Source organism: Pipra filicauda, unplaced genomic scaffold (genome assembly GCF_003945595.2).
Source record: "Pipra filicauda isolate LSUMZ 115617 unplaced genomic scaffold, ASM394559v2 scaffold2_size9829703_pilon, whole genome shotgun sequence".
Lineage (NCBI taxonomy): Eukaryota > Metazoa > Chordata > Aves > Passeriformes > Pipridae > Pipra > Pipra filicauda.
Window position 1 is genome coordinate 6422672 of NW_024104421.1, and position 15152 is coordinate 6437823.

At 42.4% G+C, this 15152-nt stretch overlaps 1 protein-coding gene across 3 annotated transcripts in view; it reads left to right on the forward strand.

Moving 5' to 3' along the window:
• Positions 1-264: 264 nt before the first annotated feature.
• The window catches only part of CHRM2 (cholinergic receptor muscarinic 2), a 95077-nt gene continuing 80189 nt past the window's right edge, over positions 265-15152 (forward strand). The window contains exon 1 of one of the 3 annotated variants that reach the window (XM_039383239.1): positions 265-947. The gene's annotated coding sequence lies outside the window, so the exon portion shown is untranslated. Of the gene's footprint in view, positions 948-1202; positions 1566-15152 lie in introns of those variants that run through there. The other 2 variants (XR_005564271.1, XM_039383240.1) reach the window with 2 other exon arrangements.

Sequence of the window (15152 nt, forward strand, 5' to 3'; positions counted from 1 at the left end):
TGGATAAAGACTTCTGATGAGGAAGAGGGGAGTGCCTGATGAGGAAGAGGGGAGAGTGTGTTGAGAGATAACAAGAACCAGTAATTTCTATTCAGCAAAGCCACCAAATCAGAGAGCAGTGCTGATCTTATTGGAGGAGAGCCTTCAACAGCAACTAATCCTGTCATATTGAAAGAAAATTGTAAATGTTCTCTGCAGAAATTGCCTGCCCATTGCAGCTAATCGAGCCCACTTCGCGCTCACACACGCCACACACCCCCTCACACCGCCACACACTCGCTCACACCCCCACAGGCGGGCAGCAAGCAGACCCGCAGCCGCAGCACCCCAGCAAGGACATTCGCCCGAGATGCTCACCTAGGCATCCCACTTCCCTCGCTCCCCACCACCTCAACGAAGGTGGCAGCTTGCCCCCATTTCCTCAGGAGCTCTGGGGGAAGTATGAATTATTACCAGCTCACTTGAGAGTCCTGGCTTCACCTGTTTTTAATTATTTCAGTTTTGTCCAAACCTTTAAGCCAGGTTTGATAGCACTAGTGCACTTTTTTTTTTTTTTCCCCTAAGGCTCAGCTTGGCTGAACTGAAGCAGAGACTCCCAAGGGTCGGAGCCATCGAGGGTGTGCGTGTCTATGTGTGTGCCTGTGGGTGTGGGAGGCAGAGAGGGAGCGAGAGAGAGACAAAAACTCCATCAACCCGGACAATGCCACCTCTTGTTTAAAGCTTCCAAACTGTTATTCTTTCCCCCCATTATCACGGTACCAAGTAATCTGTCTTTCCCCCACTCCAACCCCCCTCCCTCCTCTTGGAAGATATGGAAGAGGAAGATAAAGCGGCTGGCTGCGGGCGCTGACGCCGCGCAGCCCGCATGCCTCTGCCGCCACAGCCGGGGCTGCGGAGCGAGCCGCTTGCAGCGGGATGGGATGCAACTTCTGCTAATTGGATCACAGGTAGGAAAGCTTTGGGTTTTACTGACGTTTCCTCTTTCTGTGTGTCTCTCGCGCGCTTTCCCCCCCCCCCCCCTTTTCCCTTCCATCTATTTTTTTTCGTCTTTTGTTTTTTTCTTTCCTTTTATTTCACGTCTTCTACCCTCCGCCCCTTCCTCGCCGCACATAAAATTTCATCCGCTGCTGTCATAGGAAAGCTCCCGCCAAGGAAATAATGTCTAAGAAACAAGCTTTTGCTTCCTGGTAGAAGAAGCAGAACAGACCATAGGGAAACTTTTGCTGAGTGGGTCCACAGCTGTGCGGGTCACTGGGGAAAGGCAGAGAGAGCAGAGAAAGCAAAGCGATTGCCCCCAGCACGGAGCCCTTCTCTGTCGTGTTACAGTTGCGATATTAATCCCAGAACCGAGTCTAACATGGTAGAGAAATCTTGACATTTTTCAAGCGCTGTCCACAGGGTTTTTTTTTTATTATAAATGCTACATTCCGACACAGAGACATCTCCTGGACTACCCTTACCAAATTCCGCTGTGACATGTTTGTTGACGACTCCTGCAAAATGTCACCGGGAGCGGAGACGTCCCCGGGGAGCGGAGCCCGCCCGTGGAGTGCGCTGGCTGCAGGGTGAGCAGGCAGGGACGGGGTGGGTGGTATCCCTGCCCCGCAGGGGACCAGGAGGGGTGCGGGGTATAAGGAGAGGAGGTTGCTGCTCTGTCGGTGCGGTCCGTCACCCCCCCAGAATCCCTTCTCTGCCCGGGATCAGCGCCTGTTTCCTTTGCCTCAGGTCTCATGTCCTGCCGCGGGGGGGGAGAGCGCTGGCTGGAGGCGCCGCCAGAGGTGGGAAGGGAATGGGGTTTCCCCGGCTCATTTCCGGCCCCGCTTCCCCGGGTCCTTCCCCCTGGGGTCCGGTCCACGGACCAAGAAGTAGGCTGCTGTTGGAGAGGATGCTCCAGGGCCGGGTGCGACTCGCCCCTCTGCCCCGGTCCTGTTGAGACCCCGGCAGGGCTGTGTCTGTCCCGGCTGTGCCTCCGGGCTCTCTTCCCTTTCGCCCGTGCCGCCGCCACGGGGTGTTTGTGGCCTGAAGGAGCGAGCTGATACTTTGAGAGGGAGCTCAGATCAAGTCGTGGGAGAAAAATTGCTTCCCAGAAACAGCTCTGGCACACCGAGGTCTTGGTGCAGCCCCAGAGTACGGCTGCATCGGGGGTTCTGAAGGAGTAAAGTGCTTTCTGCTTCTTGTCGGGCAAAAGTCTATCCTGGCCATCCCTCCAGCTAGAGCCACTCTTCACTTCGAGCCTTCCCGACACTCCGTGCCCCGTGCCATGCTCGGCGGGTTCCCCGCACCAGCCCGAGCACCAGGGTGATGAGGGAGCAGGCAGACTGGGAGCTGCAGGGCTGGCTTTGCTCCTTTGATCGTCTCCCCGCGAGGCAGCCGGGCCGGAGGGCTCTGATCAGAGGCGCTCCAGGAGGATGGCTGTGCCCGCTGCCAACTCCGAGGGGAGGTTGTTAGGGCTGGTGACTCATTCCCACTGGTCTGTGGGTGAGTCCTTACCCCTTCTCTGGGTAAAGGACGAGGGATGCTTTCTCCCACCCTTGTAAGATCGTTTTTTCGTACTATTTACATTTGCTAAATTTCCTTTTAGGGCAAGGAGAGACAGCTTTTTTCCAAATGGCAAAGGACACTGGGAAAGGGGTAATTCTTGTTACAGATCTAGCCCGAATAACATCTGTCCCCATTTTTATGTGTCAACCAGTGTGTTTGCACACACCGGCTTGTCCTTGTCCCTTAAGGAAGATCTTCTCTTTGCAGAAGGGAAAGAGGTAAAAAAAAGGGGTCTAACTTCTGCTTGACAGCCTGCCTTTTGCAGATTTTGGGGGGAAATACCAAATCTTCAAACAAACAAAAAGACCAACAATAAGGAAGGTTAATGCAGGAGATCACAAGTATGCATGCTGTCTACTTTTATGGTATTGCATCACTTGCAATCACAGCCCCTGTCTAAATACACACCAGCCTTGATTGTATGGTTTATGACACCAGCCGCTCTCGGTGACTCATCTGTAAACCTCTTTAAGCTACACACAGTATACTCCCTCTCTCCTTTAGGATCTTTGTGAGTGTAAGTTTGGTTGAACTTCTTCCCTGCAGGATCCCTGGACTGCAAAACCAGCCCTGTTTGCCTTTTTATCAGGACAGTGAGAAGTGCAGAGGGCTCACTGACTTGATGAGCATGTGCCCCACTGAGCTGCCCTCTCTACCCCTGCCCACAGCAGGCTGTGATTTCTGCATTGCAGTGTGCTCGAGAATGAGACCCAGTATATGGGGAGGGGGAGGTCTAGGACATCCTCGAGTTGCTTCGGATGTAGAGCAAAATTATAAAAAGGAGAGGTCATGCTTTTCTCCCATCCAAGCCCAAGATTTTAAGGAGTATTCTCTACCCAAAAGGTTTTAACTCTGCATTTGGGCAGAGCCCAGGGAGATCTGGACCATGTGTGATCGAGAATGTCCTCAGGAGGTGGAAGGAACAGCGATCTAGCCATGCTGTTATTGCCCAGGATGGAGACCAAGACACAGAAAGGGGGAAACGGAAGCCATCAATTAAAAAAAGCGTTTATGAACAGAACTATTTTTTTCCTGAGTGTTCAGCACAGTGTCCAACTGTCATTGTGGTTGTCACCTCTGGGCTGACTGCCTGCATGTGTTTCACGGTTCTCAGCTACTCAAAATGCTCGGCTCTTTAAGCCCATTGGGTGTCTCATTCAATAGTCTTTTGAAGACATCTACTATGAAATCCCCCACTGCTGTTAATAAAGTCCCAGGAGGTTACTCTGCTCCGCTTCACTCCTATAACCCACTCACCCATTCACCCAGACTTTCTCTTCTCCACTAATATTATGACCTACATGCAAAAGACTTATTTTCTGGTCCTGTTTCCATAGCAATGCAGCATGGGGAACGCCGACAAGCCAGTAATAACGAAGCAGATTCTCCTTCTGTGAAATCAAGACCTCTCTGAAAGTTGAGTTCAACGTAAGGGGAAAGTAGGGATCCGCGGAGAGCTGGATTTCCAGCCCGAAGTCCAGATCTCCGCGCCCTCTAGTGCCAGAGGCAGGCGCGGAAGAGCATCCCCGGGCACGGGGAACGTCTTCATAGCAAATTACAGGAGAGGGAGAAAAGCAAGTGGTATGAGATAAGACCATTCCTCCCATTGTCTGTTTCCAGCCAGATCTTCCCTCTTCTAAATCCCAAGCTGGGAAAAATAAATAAATAAATAAATAAATAAATAAATAAATAAATAAATAAATAAATAAATAAATAAATAAATAAATAAATAAGTAAGTGGTGGGTGGGTTTCACCTGATCTTGGTTTGGTCACCCAGAGATCAGAGTTGGGGTGGGTTAAACTATAGAGGAATGAGTAGGGAGAAATTAGAGCTGGAAAGCCAAGACTATATTTGGCCATTTATTCAGAAATTTTGGATCTCTCTGGCTTTGAGCTTCACAGCTTGAAGCAACTTTCAGCTAATTCTGAGAGATTCGAAGGCATAGGAGAGGATTACTCACTTGTGAAACTGCTGTCCTGACCTTCCACAGACTCTTTAGGTGGGTGGATGGGCTAGACAACAGTAATCAGGCTAAGGAAAGCTGATGGAGCTTAGATCCAGCTCATATGAATGACAGGAATAACTTTTTCACAAACGCTTGTAGCCTTAAATCTTAAAAAAGCTTAAATTGTATGTTGGTATTTAATATATGGTAGCATTAATTTGTACGGCAGCTTTTAAAGCCCTGTTAAACACATCTTAGAGATTCTCATCTCTAAGATCCAGGCTGCACAAAGAACCAAGCACTGAGAACTCCTGTAGCTAAAAGAGACAATCGGCACACTCCCCACACACTACCCTACCCACCTTTTCCAGTTGCTATCTTTTGGCAAAGATAGCTTTCAGTTTTGCCAGGGTCTTCACAGTTTTTCCCAGGTCAGAGCTACCCAAAAGATACCATTACCTACTCTCTTGTCCATATCCCACCAGCTGACTGCACACCACTTTTGTCCAGCAGATTGCACTCCCTAGTTCTCTTTATGAAATTGAGTAGGGATCTCTTGATGACTTATCCCGCTGCCTTCCTGCATTTCCCTGATTGCAGTGGGCAGAATTAAAAGTCAAGACCACCTCTGAAGTTGCATTAAAGGGTTGTCTCCTTTTCCCATGGACCTTGAGCTTGTTCCTATGTAAAAAATGCTTTAGGCTCTGGAGCTGCATGTTGTTTTGGACTGTCTGTCCTACCTTTAAAGCTATATTGTTACCTATATCTAACACCACCTATTCCCCATAGAGGGGCATATGTATCAACAGGTGTTCCAAAGAGACATCTCTTGTATAACATAATTTTAAGGCCCAAGAAGATAGGACAGGGTGAAGTGAGTTTCATCTCATTTCCATCAAGCACTTCCTAAAGAATGTTTGCCAGTGAGACTAAGATATTCAATAGGATTTCAGTAGTCCATGTGCTTAATGGATTCGTTTTTAGGAATATGATAAGGATAAAATGAAACAGACCCTCATTTAGGTCCAGCTGCTTTGCTCAGTCTTCTGCATGTTTTCTTTTTGATGAGATGATTCTCTGATTCCCATCGTTCCTGTATCTCTTTTGACTCCACGGGCTAGATTCTGATCTTAATTACCTTCTTTCAAATCAGGGGTGCCTCCACTGATTTTAATTGCGTCTGGTTTATTCTAGTGCAATTGAGCTCAGAATTTGACTTTCACAGAAACATAGTAAGTGTTGTAATTAGAATATGCCAGTGTTTTGACAACTGTTCATGGAACAGCTCTGTTTCATCAGACTCTGTTGAAAAGGAAATATAATGTGATAATGGGCACTGGGAAGAGTACGGGCACCTCTCACAGTGATGGCAATAAAGATCTCTGAGAGTGGCCACAACACAAATAGGGAAGAAATTCTATAAATCAGCATTTCTCAGGGTTTCCTCAAGCTCTTAGAAAAGCTCTGAGTAAACTGTGGGCAGGTGTGGGTTTTCTTAGTTTTTTAGTTGGTTAGTTTTTGGTTGTGTTTTTTTTTTTTTTTCAATTGAAAGAGATGTAATGAGACAAAAATATCTCCATAGATTTTTCTTCTGAATCATTGTCAAATTAGTGTTGGAAACTAAGGTGATAAAAAAACCCTAGTCATTTAAAAGAATTCTCTTTCTTAGTGATTTCTCTGGCTCAGGATTTTCAGGTGTCTGAATATGTAAAAATTTCTTTATTTCATGCAGATAAGATGATCTGCAAACACTGGATTAGACCCTTCAGTTTTATAATCCATTCTAGCATGTGAGAAACAAAAATTAGCAAAATCCATGTATGGGAAAAATTAAGTTTCTGATACAGCCTATAGCTGAGAAATTTTCTCTCAGCTTTGCAATGAATTAGTGATGTTTATTTTAAACTCATCTATCTCATGTATAGTCAATTAGAAAGAAGAGTAGTCATATATTAAAAATTATTCACAAATTTGTTCATGAATAATGGCAACAAGCTTATTCCACTGCTATTTCTGAAGTCATTTAGTGCAAGCTGGTGACCAATGATTTATTCATGAAAATATTCATACATCTCAAAAGTTTCATGAATGTTAGCTTGAATAATTAACTGAAATTGTGTTATTTGTTATCATTACTCATTATTTTTCTATTCAAAAAGCCATCAGTCATCCAGTTAAAGAACATTAGAACATAATGATTACAGCATTGTATCAGACAGGTGGTTTTTCTTGTCCTGTGTAGTGTTTCTATCAATGTCAGCTACCAAAGAAGCAGGCGCACGAAATGTTGCCCTAGCTATCTGCACTGCCCTTGGGTAAAATGTTTTTATACCCACCAGCTTATGTTTGCTCACTACCAGGAGATAATTTCCTAATGAAAAAAAATACCTCCCTCACCAAAGGGAAATCTGTAGCAATTTTAGACAAGCTGCAGGTATACTCACTGGCCAGATAAGCAGCTAATCCAGCTTTGCCTCCCAGTAAGTTCACTGTGATAGCACGTTACAGTGAATTCAGTAGGTTAATCAAAATATTTTCTTGGGAAAATCACATTCCAAACAACCTTTGATCTATTTAAATTAATTGTCTTTTGATGTTATTGCTACCTCTCTCTTATATGACATGAAAAGATCAACAGGAGCAGCCAGTACATTGTATAGGTGCCATTTATTTACTCAACCGAGAACCCTCTTGTTCTTTTTTTCTCTCAGGTAGTCCTGGGGTTCCCAGTCACTTTACATGCCTTAAAAACTACTAATTCTTCTCTCTTAATTTTTGGTGATGTGGACACTGTTTTCCAGGTGAGAACTATTGGCTTATACAATAAAGTAGTTTCCATTTTAACACCTATTACGCCTCCTATGTCCGCAGTAATGCCAATACCTTTTCTTGAGTGGCCACAGCTGGCTTAGAATGAGAAAGGCTTCTAAGTAATTCACTCCACCTGTGATTGTTCTACATTGGACAACGTTTATTTCCATTTGCAATCCATTTGCTTCACCCAACTTAATTAGTACACTATGAAATACTTCAATCCTTATTCCCTTTTTCTGACAGCAATAATTTCAGTAAAGAAGTTCTAAGTTCTTGGACAACACAACTTTTACAATGAAAAAGGATCCTTCATGTGTAGTTTTCCGTTTTCCTTAATCAGCTTCCAACATTAATAATACACCTATTTTATCATGACTTAAATTTGTCAAAGAATTTAAGATGATATATAAATACTTATATAGAGAGACTTATCAAGTTGTTTTCAGGCTGTTTTTCTCGGTCTTTTATTTTGATGTTTCAAAGAATATATAGAATATATAGAAGAGACAACATTTCTTCTTAAAAGAAATTATGATTTTTTTTTTCTCTCCTATATGTAGTTCTAATTTTTGTTAGTTTCAACCAATTTAGCTGGAAGTGAAACAATGCTTTTCAGTATATAATACCTAAGACTAATCCAGTGCCTGTCCTAAAGATAGGTATGCTAGCTGCTACCCTCCTGTCCTTCTGTAGTGTATCTGACTTCAGTGACAACTCGCATTTTTTTGCTATCAGCGCAGCCACTTCATTTTCAAATGCTTTCCAAACCCTTGCATATATAACCATGAGGTCCTTGTGATATGCTGCTGTTTAGTTTATCAGTTTGTTCCAATGTTTCTTTCAGTGTTTCACATTCTGACAGCTCATGTGCTTTCTTGTCTTTGAAAAAAACAGGTCTAAGATGGATTTTGGCGCAGCATCATTTGCAGAGAAGATATAACCAAACAAATAATTCTGAACCTCTGCAAAGTCTTTTTGCTCATTATTTATTCCCAATATTCCCTGGATGTGCAGCAGATCCCCTTGCTTCCCCCCCAAACTGGGTGAATTTAAGACCTTTCAGAAATGTCCTGCATTTCTCCCCTGCGCACACACTCCCACAAACTCTTGTCAGTTTGTGCATCCTTGGCCCTCTTCATTTACAACTGACATTTTGTTTGTGTTTTATTATAATTTCTCTCCCTTAGCCATGGGCTTCGCTAGAGATGAAGTGTCATTTCCTGAAGGCTGGTTGCTTGACTCAAACAACCTCTTGGACCTTAACATTTCACAATATCTTTTTTTCCTATCTTGCCTTTAGTTTGCTTTCTGCATGACTTCACTGAATCAGAAACTGCCTGTTAATATACCTGTTGTTTTGAATCCAAGAATTTTACTTTCTTTCTCTTTCATTCTTTACTTTCTTTTTTTAAACTTATTTTAATTCTGCCTTCAGTACTTTTTAAGCAGTTCACTAATCATTGTCAGTTTTAACCTCATGCTCTTAATGCAGTAATAAGTCTATTACTTTTTAGTGGTTTGGCTGTATCATGTCTTCAGCTACCTAGTTAAGAGCACATACTGTTATGTTCTCCAGTTATCCCAGAAATCACATAGAAATTGTTTGGTTTTTTTAATATGTTTGTACCAGTTGACCTACCAATATCCAGGTGGGTGAACTCACCCATGGTTACTATTTTATTAGACTTAGATACCTCTTTGATCTCTCTCCATATAGCTCATTGACTATCCCGGACATTTCCTGGACTAAGGGTGCTAATGCTTTGTGCAAACATCAGGATTTAATTAAAGAAGGATATTTTTTCACTCAGCACACTGGACTGAGACAAAGGACATCACAGATAATCCCCTGACCACGCCACCAACCTGCTGCCTGATTTTTGACACATTCCTATGGCCTGACACAAAGCCTGCTGAGGTTGGAGACCAATTCTTGTTACCTTGGGTAGGCTTTGGCTTGACATTCAGAGGTAGGGACAATAATTCTTCCTGATCTCATGACAGGATTCACTTTCTGCAGGTTGTCAGGTGTTGAGGTTAAATTGTGCTGCTGTCAAATGAAAAAAGGAACAGACAAACTCCATCCCCATGGTGTTTCTTTGTACTGGAGTGCTGGAAAATTGAGCTTTTAGGAGATGTTTATTAGGGAAAGTTTCTGTTGAGAATGAAGGATAAGCTAAAATGTTCTGCTTCCTTAAAAAAAAAAAAAAAAAAGGTTCTGAAGCTCCTAACTACTCCAGATCTCGGTGAGAAGCAAAAGTAGAAATGTTTTCTCTGCTGTTGCTTTTACATGCTTAGGCTGAGTTCAACCTGGTCTCCTGATCCATTACTGGCACCTTTCACCCACACTATTTTCACTTTTCTTGCAGTGTATTCTCAGCTGATGAAAGCTGTCAGAACAGGAGTGACACGAAAGGAGAGGCCATCACAAAACAAAGTGCTATATTTAACCTGGCAATGTCATGCCTTCTCAGTTACGACCTTGAGCCCTAGCAGTGAGAATTTAAACAGGGCATCTTGGTTGTAAAGTTTCTTCCTTTAGCCAGAGAAGGCTCTTACAAATGAGGAAAAGCAGAGAAGAAGGAGGGTAAAATGAGGTACCTTTCTCCTTTTGACATTTGTGATATCCAGCACACTTAGCTGGAACTAGAAGGAAAGAATACATGAAGCACTCACTGTTAAATTCTCATTAAAAATGTCTGTTTGATGTCTGCTAGTCATTTTCACAATCTGATCCACTGGGAGTAAATGTAGGGATCTTTACTGAAAGGTTTTGACATCAGAAGCAGCTTCCTGCAAGGAATATCCTACTGTTATTAATTATATTACCATATGATTCAGTAAAAGGAAAAAAAAAACCAAAAGTGTACAAATGGAAAAAAACAAGGAAAGAAAAAAGAAAGAAGATGAAGAAAATCATTTTGTATGTTTTGTCTGAAGAAAACCTGTATCTCTCTCTCTCTTTCTTTCTTTAGCAAAGACTGAGACTGTGTATTGCCTACTTTGAAGCATAGGGGAATGGAAAATATCTAGTTTTAAAAAATCCAGATAACTCAAGCACTGCCATTCTTTCTGAATGACAAATCTGACAATTAATATTCCACATTATTGTCTTTTTTGCCTCTAAAAATCAAAGTGGGGTGTGGAAATGACACATAGCTAAAAAGATGAGGAGTAATTTTCTTGTTACTGCTTTCAGAAAGTAGTGACAGGGGCTTAATTCCTACTTTCACCACAGATTGCTTGTGTGGCCTCGGACAAACTCAGTAACCTCCTTTACCTCAGTTTCTAACATGGAAATTGTATAAAATAACATTTTCATTCTCATAAGCTGTGTCTGCTCTTCCTGTTTAAATTTTAAAGTGTTTGGCAGCACTTCTGTAACAGTTGGCATTAAACTTAACCTTAACTTTGCCTAAATTTGGGCATGCACAGAAAGAAATGAATGATACATTATCTTTCAAACATTCAGTTGATTTTAATCCATATGAAAATTACCTAATAACCTGGTGCTGATCTTTCTCTTCTTTAGAAAGTAAGAGCCTTTCCATTTTCCCCTGGGTGTTACTGATACAGGCAGCTGTACACAGGATACCTCTCAGCAGATGCCATTTGAAGCAGATCCATCATAGATCTTAAACCCCAACAGCAGTTCTACATGTGCTAATGCTGCAAGGGTACACAGGAACTGGGAAAGATGCACAGGAAGGTGACAAAGATGGTGAGAATTACCTGTCTTCTAGAGAGATGTCCAATAGAGTAGGACTCATACAAGAAATTATGTGAGTTATGAGGAATACATGTAGGTCTAAGCAAGCTTGAAGAGAGGGAGAAGGTGAACAGGGAGCTTTTTAATTTGTTTTCCCAACATCCAATCCAGCCCTCTCAGGTAGATATTAACAGCCGTAAATTTAAAAAAACCACTGCATGGTTGAACCGTGGCACGTAGCACCTTATGATGTTTTGTTATTCTAAAGCTATAAATGAGTAAATAAATGATCAAACTAGACAGGATACTGCAAGAAAAACACTACCAAAAGCTTTGTGATGCAAATAAAGTCGGAGGGAACTCCCCACACAACCAACTGCTTCAACCTAAGGAATTTATGCTGGGGTGGTAGCACTGTATGCCCGTTTCCTTTGCTCGCTCATTGCTCTCAGACATCTCTGAGAGAGAACTGTGAGCACAATGGCTTTGGGAGAGTTGCTCTTGCACTCAGAGTCTCACTCAGAGTCATCAGAGCAGCCCCCTTCTTTGGACAATGCTCAGCTTGTTTTATTTTTTCTGCTCACCAGAAATTTTTGTCCTTCTTGACTAGGTTATTATCAAAACAACTGAAAGAAAACCTTGGAAACTTTAGAAAGTTATTTAATTAATCCCTGATTGCCCAGAAAGACCTCCTACAATAAGTTCAAAGATTCTTTGTTTTATTTGTTCACTGTAGCAGTTGGAGAAATTTAATATATACCTGGTTTCCAGACTGATCTTGATGCCAACCACAGAATGTGCTTTCCTGCCCCAGTGTCTGTAACTCTAATATAAGATCCTGAGATAACCTCCTTGCAGACACACTTCTCTTTCAGCTTAAGGCCTTTGTGTTCCCATTATAGGTGTTCTCTTTACAGAGGAACAGTGAGTTGAGAAAGGCAAAATGTGGTCACAGCTCTGTCTTTAGTATTTCTTCTGATTTTTCCACTTCCAGCAAAAACTGGAACAAACAGCCTGTGAACGACAAAAATGAGGAAGGATGTGGCAGGCACTGAGAGAGATCTTTGCACTCATGTAAAGGGGACAGGAGAAAATATCCCTCAGCAGCTGCACGTATACAGTTTCTTACCTTATTAGGGCAGACCTGCAACTCCCAAATGCCGAGACTCCTTCTTCTTGCTTTTCATTCAAAAACTCAAAAATCATATATGTCTCAAATCTATGTAATTTCATATGCTGTATTCTCACGTATGTTGTATCAGGATTTAGACAATAGCCTTTAAACTAAGGAGTTTTAGGAAAAAAAGCAAAGCAAACCAGAACATAACCAACTAGCCAAAAAAAACCCCAAACCTTAAAGAATAGAAAACTAAAACTGAACTTATGATCAAAAAGATACTTTCTGAAGATGATCTTTTCATTGCTGATGTCTTTTATGTGTGTAAGTGGTGGGACATGGGTTCACTGGAAAGCTCTCTAGGTCAGAGCTTCTGTTATGATCGTGGTCCTGTAGGAATCACAACATCATTCATTCACCTATGCAGGATTGCTCTGTACTGCAACTGCATGCCAATTTAAAGGCATGGACTTAAAGGTGAGCTGGGAGACTTTGAAATCCACAGAAGACAAGCTTTCACTTTATTAAGAAATCCAGAGAACAGCAGTGTTAAAATTACATTTCCAAGGTCATAATAGCTGAGGTTCCCATATTTTCTACTGAATAACTGTAAAAATAATTTCTGGATGTTTTGCTGGCTTAAAAATCAAGCTGTTAGTGTGTGTCCTTGCCTATGGCTTTAGAAAGCCACGTCTAGGTACTATATTTTTAACTCCAAACCAAAACTTTTAACAAGCAACGCAAAATAGATCTCAAGGAAAACATGGGCTGTCTGAAACCTAATTTCTCTCCTTGCTACCCACAAGGCTGTAAAAAGCTGCAGTTCTGCTTGGGTTACACCTCAAAGCTATTTTGTGTACGTACAGATGATTCGAAAATACTGGAGGCAAAGGAGAGCCAGGCCTATACCACAAAAATTATCAATGCATTTTTTTTATGGGGGCACTGTTTGTGGGTTTTAGAAACCAGAGGATAATTTTGGAGGTAGGTGATATAACATTATGGCAGGCCCTGGTGAGTTGGAGTTTTACTCTTGACAAATCTTTCAATGTCATTCTTTAAGTTATTCTGAAAAGAGTACAAGGGAAAGAGATTAAAGTTTAGGGACAAATATCCCTGCTTTGCAAGGGTTGGCTAGATTGTTTAATAATTTAGCACTGCCTTTCACCTAAAAATTAACAGTTCCCATGGACAATGACCTGATCTGAGTTTTTTACTTTTAACAACTCATTTCAGTCATTTGGTGATTTTCTTATCATATTTGGAGATGTGTATGTCAACAAAATAAACAATGGAAACCAATACGTGATATTGTTATAAATGCTAGTGTAGTAGAAATTCCCTCCCATTATGGCTAGTTTGCACAAGTAATGTTGAAACAGGTTCATATACATGAAGATTTATTAGTGGAGTCCGTAGCTGATGGCCTACATTGTGTCTAGCTGGGAAAAATTTGGAAAAACATAAGAAAGGAGGAGAGACAGAAGCGAAAAGGAAAGTTCTCTTTCTGCCACTCAGTTGGGAAGAGAAACAACTAGGGTTTCCAGACCTCTCCTGGGTGTCCTCTGCTATGCAGCAGCTGGTTCCCCCCCCCATAATATTCTTCCCACAGTAACTATAGTTTCCAGCAGAACATGATAGAACCCTCAGCTGGCTGTCACTGCTTACCATTCGTGTTGATTGGAGCCAGCACTGAGCAGGGCAGGGACTGCAAGGCCAGTTTCTTGTGCACATATGAGCATTTTCATGTCCCTTGCACAAACTGATAGCTATAGCCAAAATGTAGTGAAACTAGGGAAAAAAAATCTGGTTGTGTTTCAGGTATCAATCAGTACCCAGGAGAACCCCTCACAGAAAGACTATTGGAGTGTGCAGGTGCAAGGTTATACGGAGACCAGCATGAGAATAACAGCATGGGAAGAGTGAGGGGAAAACGCTGATCCAGGGACCCTGAAAACATTGCCCCAGCAGCCTGGGTGGGAGGGTTCAGAGTTGTGAGGGAAAGGCAGGCTGCAAAGTTGCGGAGGAAAAGCTCTTAGCCACACAGACCAGTGCCAGCAGTATTTACCTACTATGGGAAAATGTGACAAGGTGACATAGTGGCACCCTAGAAATCAAGTGTGCTGCTGTTCAGGGAGAGTCCGTGGATCTGGCTGCTTGGACAAAAGGTGTAGTTTCTGAAGACTCACTCGCACTGGAGGCTGTCTGAATCACCTTTCCCTTGTGTTGTCTGGGGCACAGGTGGGCTGGTCACTTCCTCTCTCAAAGGTGATCTTTCTTCTGGTGATCAGCATATTCCACGACTCTATGATCCTGTGATTTGAATGAGAACCAACCCCTTGCCCTCCCTACACCTTCTTTTTCTCCACCGTTTAAGTAACAGTTGAAACAAGTTTCCCCACTGCAGGCCAGCAGACAAGAGCAGTCGAGGATGCACTTGATTCTGTGCTAAGGGTAATAGTGTAACAAATGCCTACAGCGGAACAGCAAAGGAAAAATGCATCCTCTGCATTTTCTGATATGCTTTAGATGCTGGGAGGATCAGAGACTTCTGATTGCACCTCCTAGCAGGTGAAAAGCTCTCAATTTAACTTTTATTCCAGTTTGAGTAGATGGAGCAAACAAAAAGGTCTTCAGTTCTTTCCCTCAGGACATGAGTAGGCTGAGGTTGAGCTTATTTCCTAACCCTGGCCAATGGTGTCAAAGTAACACAACAATAAGAACAAGGAGGAAAGCCCAGGAGAGCTTGTTCTCTCTTTTTTTCTTTTTTTTTTTTCTTTTTTTTTTTATATTTATTTATTTCACAAGGTTTCCAGATCAAGATTTTATTTTTTGCACAATATTGCTTCATAAACAAAGGAACAAAACTAAAGGCACAACAGCCAGGAAGGAAGAAATTTTTTGCAGTTGAACACATAGACAGAAAAGAGATAATAACCAAATATAGAGGAATTATTTGCTTATTTTGGAGGTCTACTAAGACCTCTTTGACAGGGATCACACCAACTTACTTTGGTTGCACTG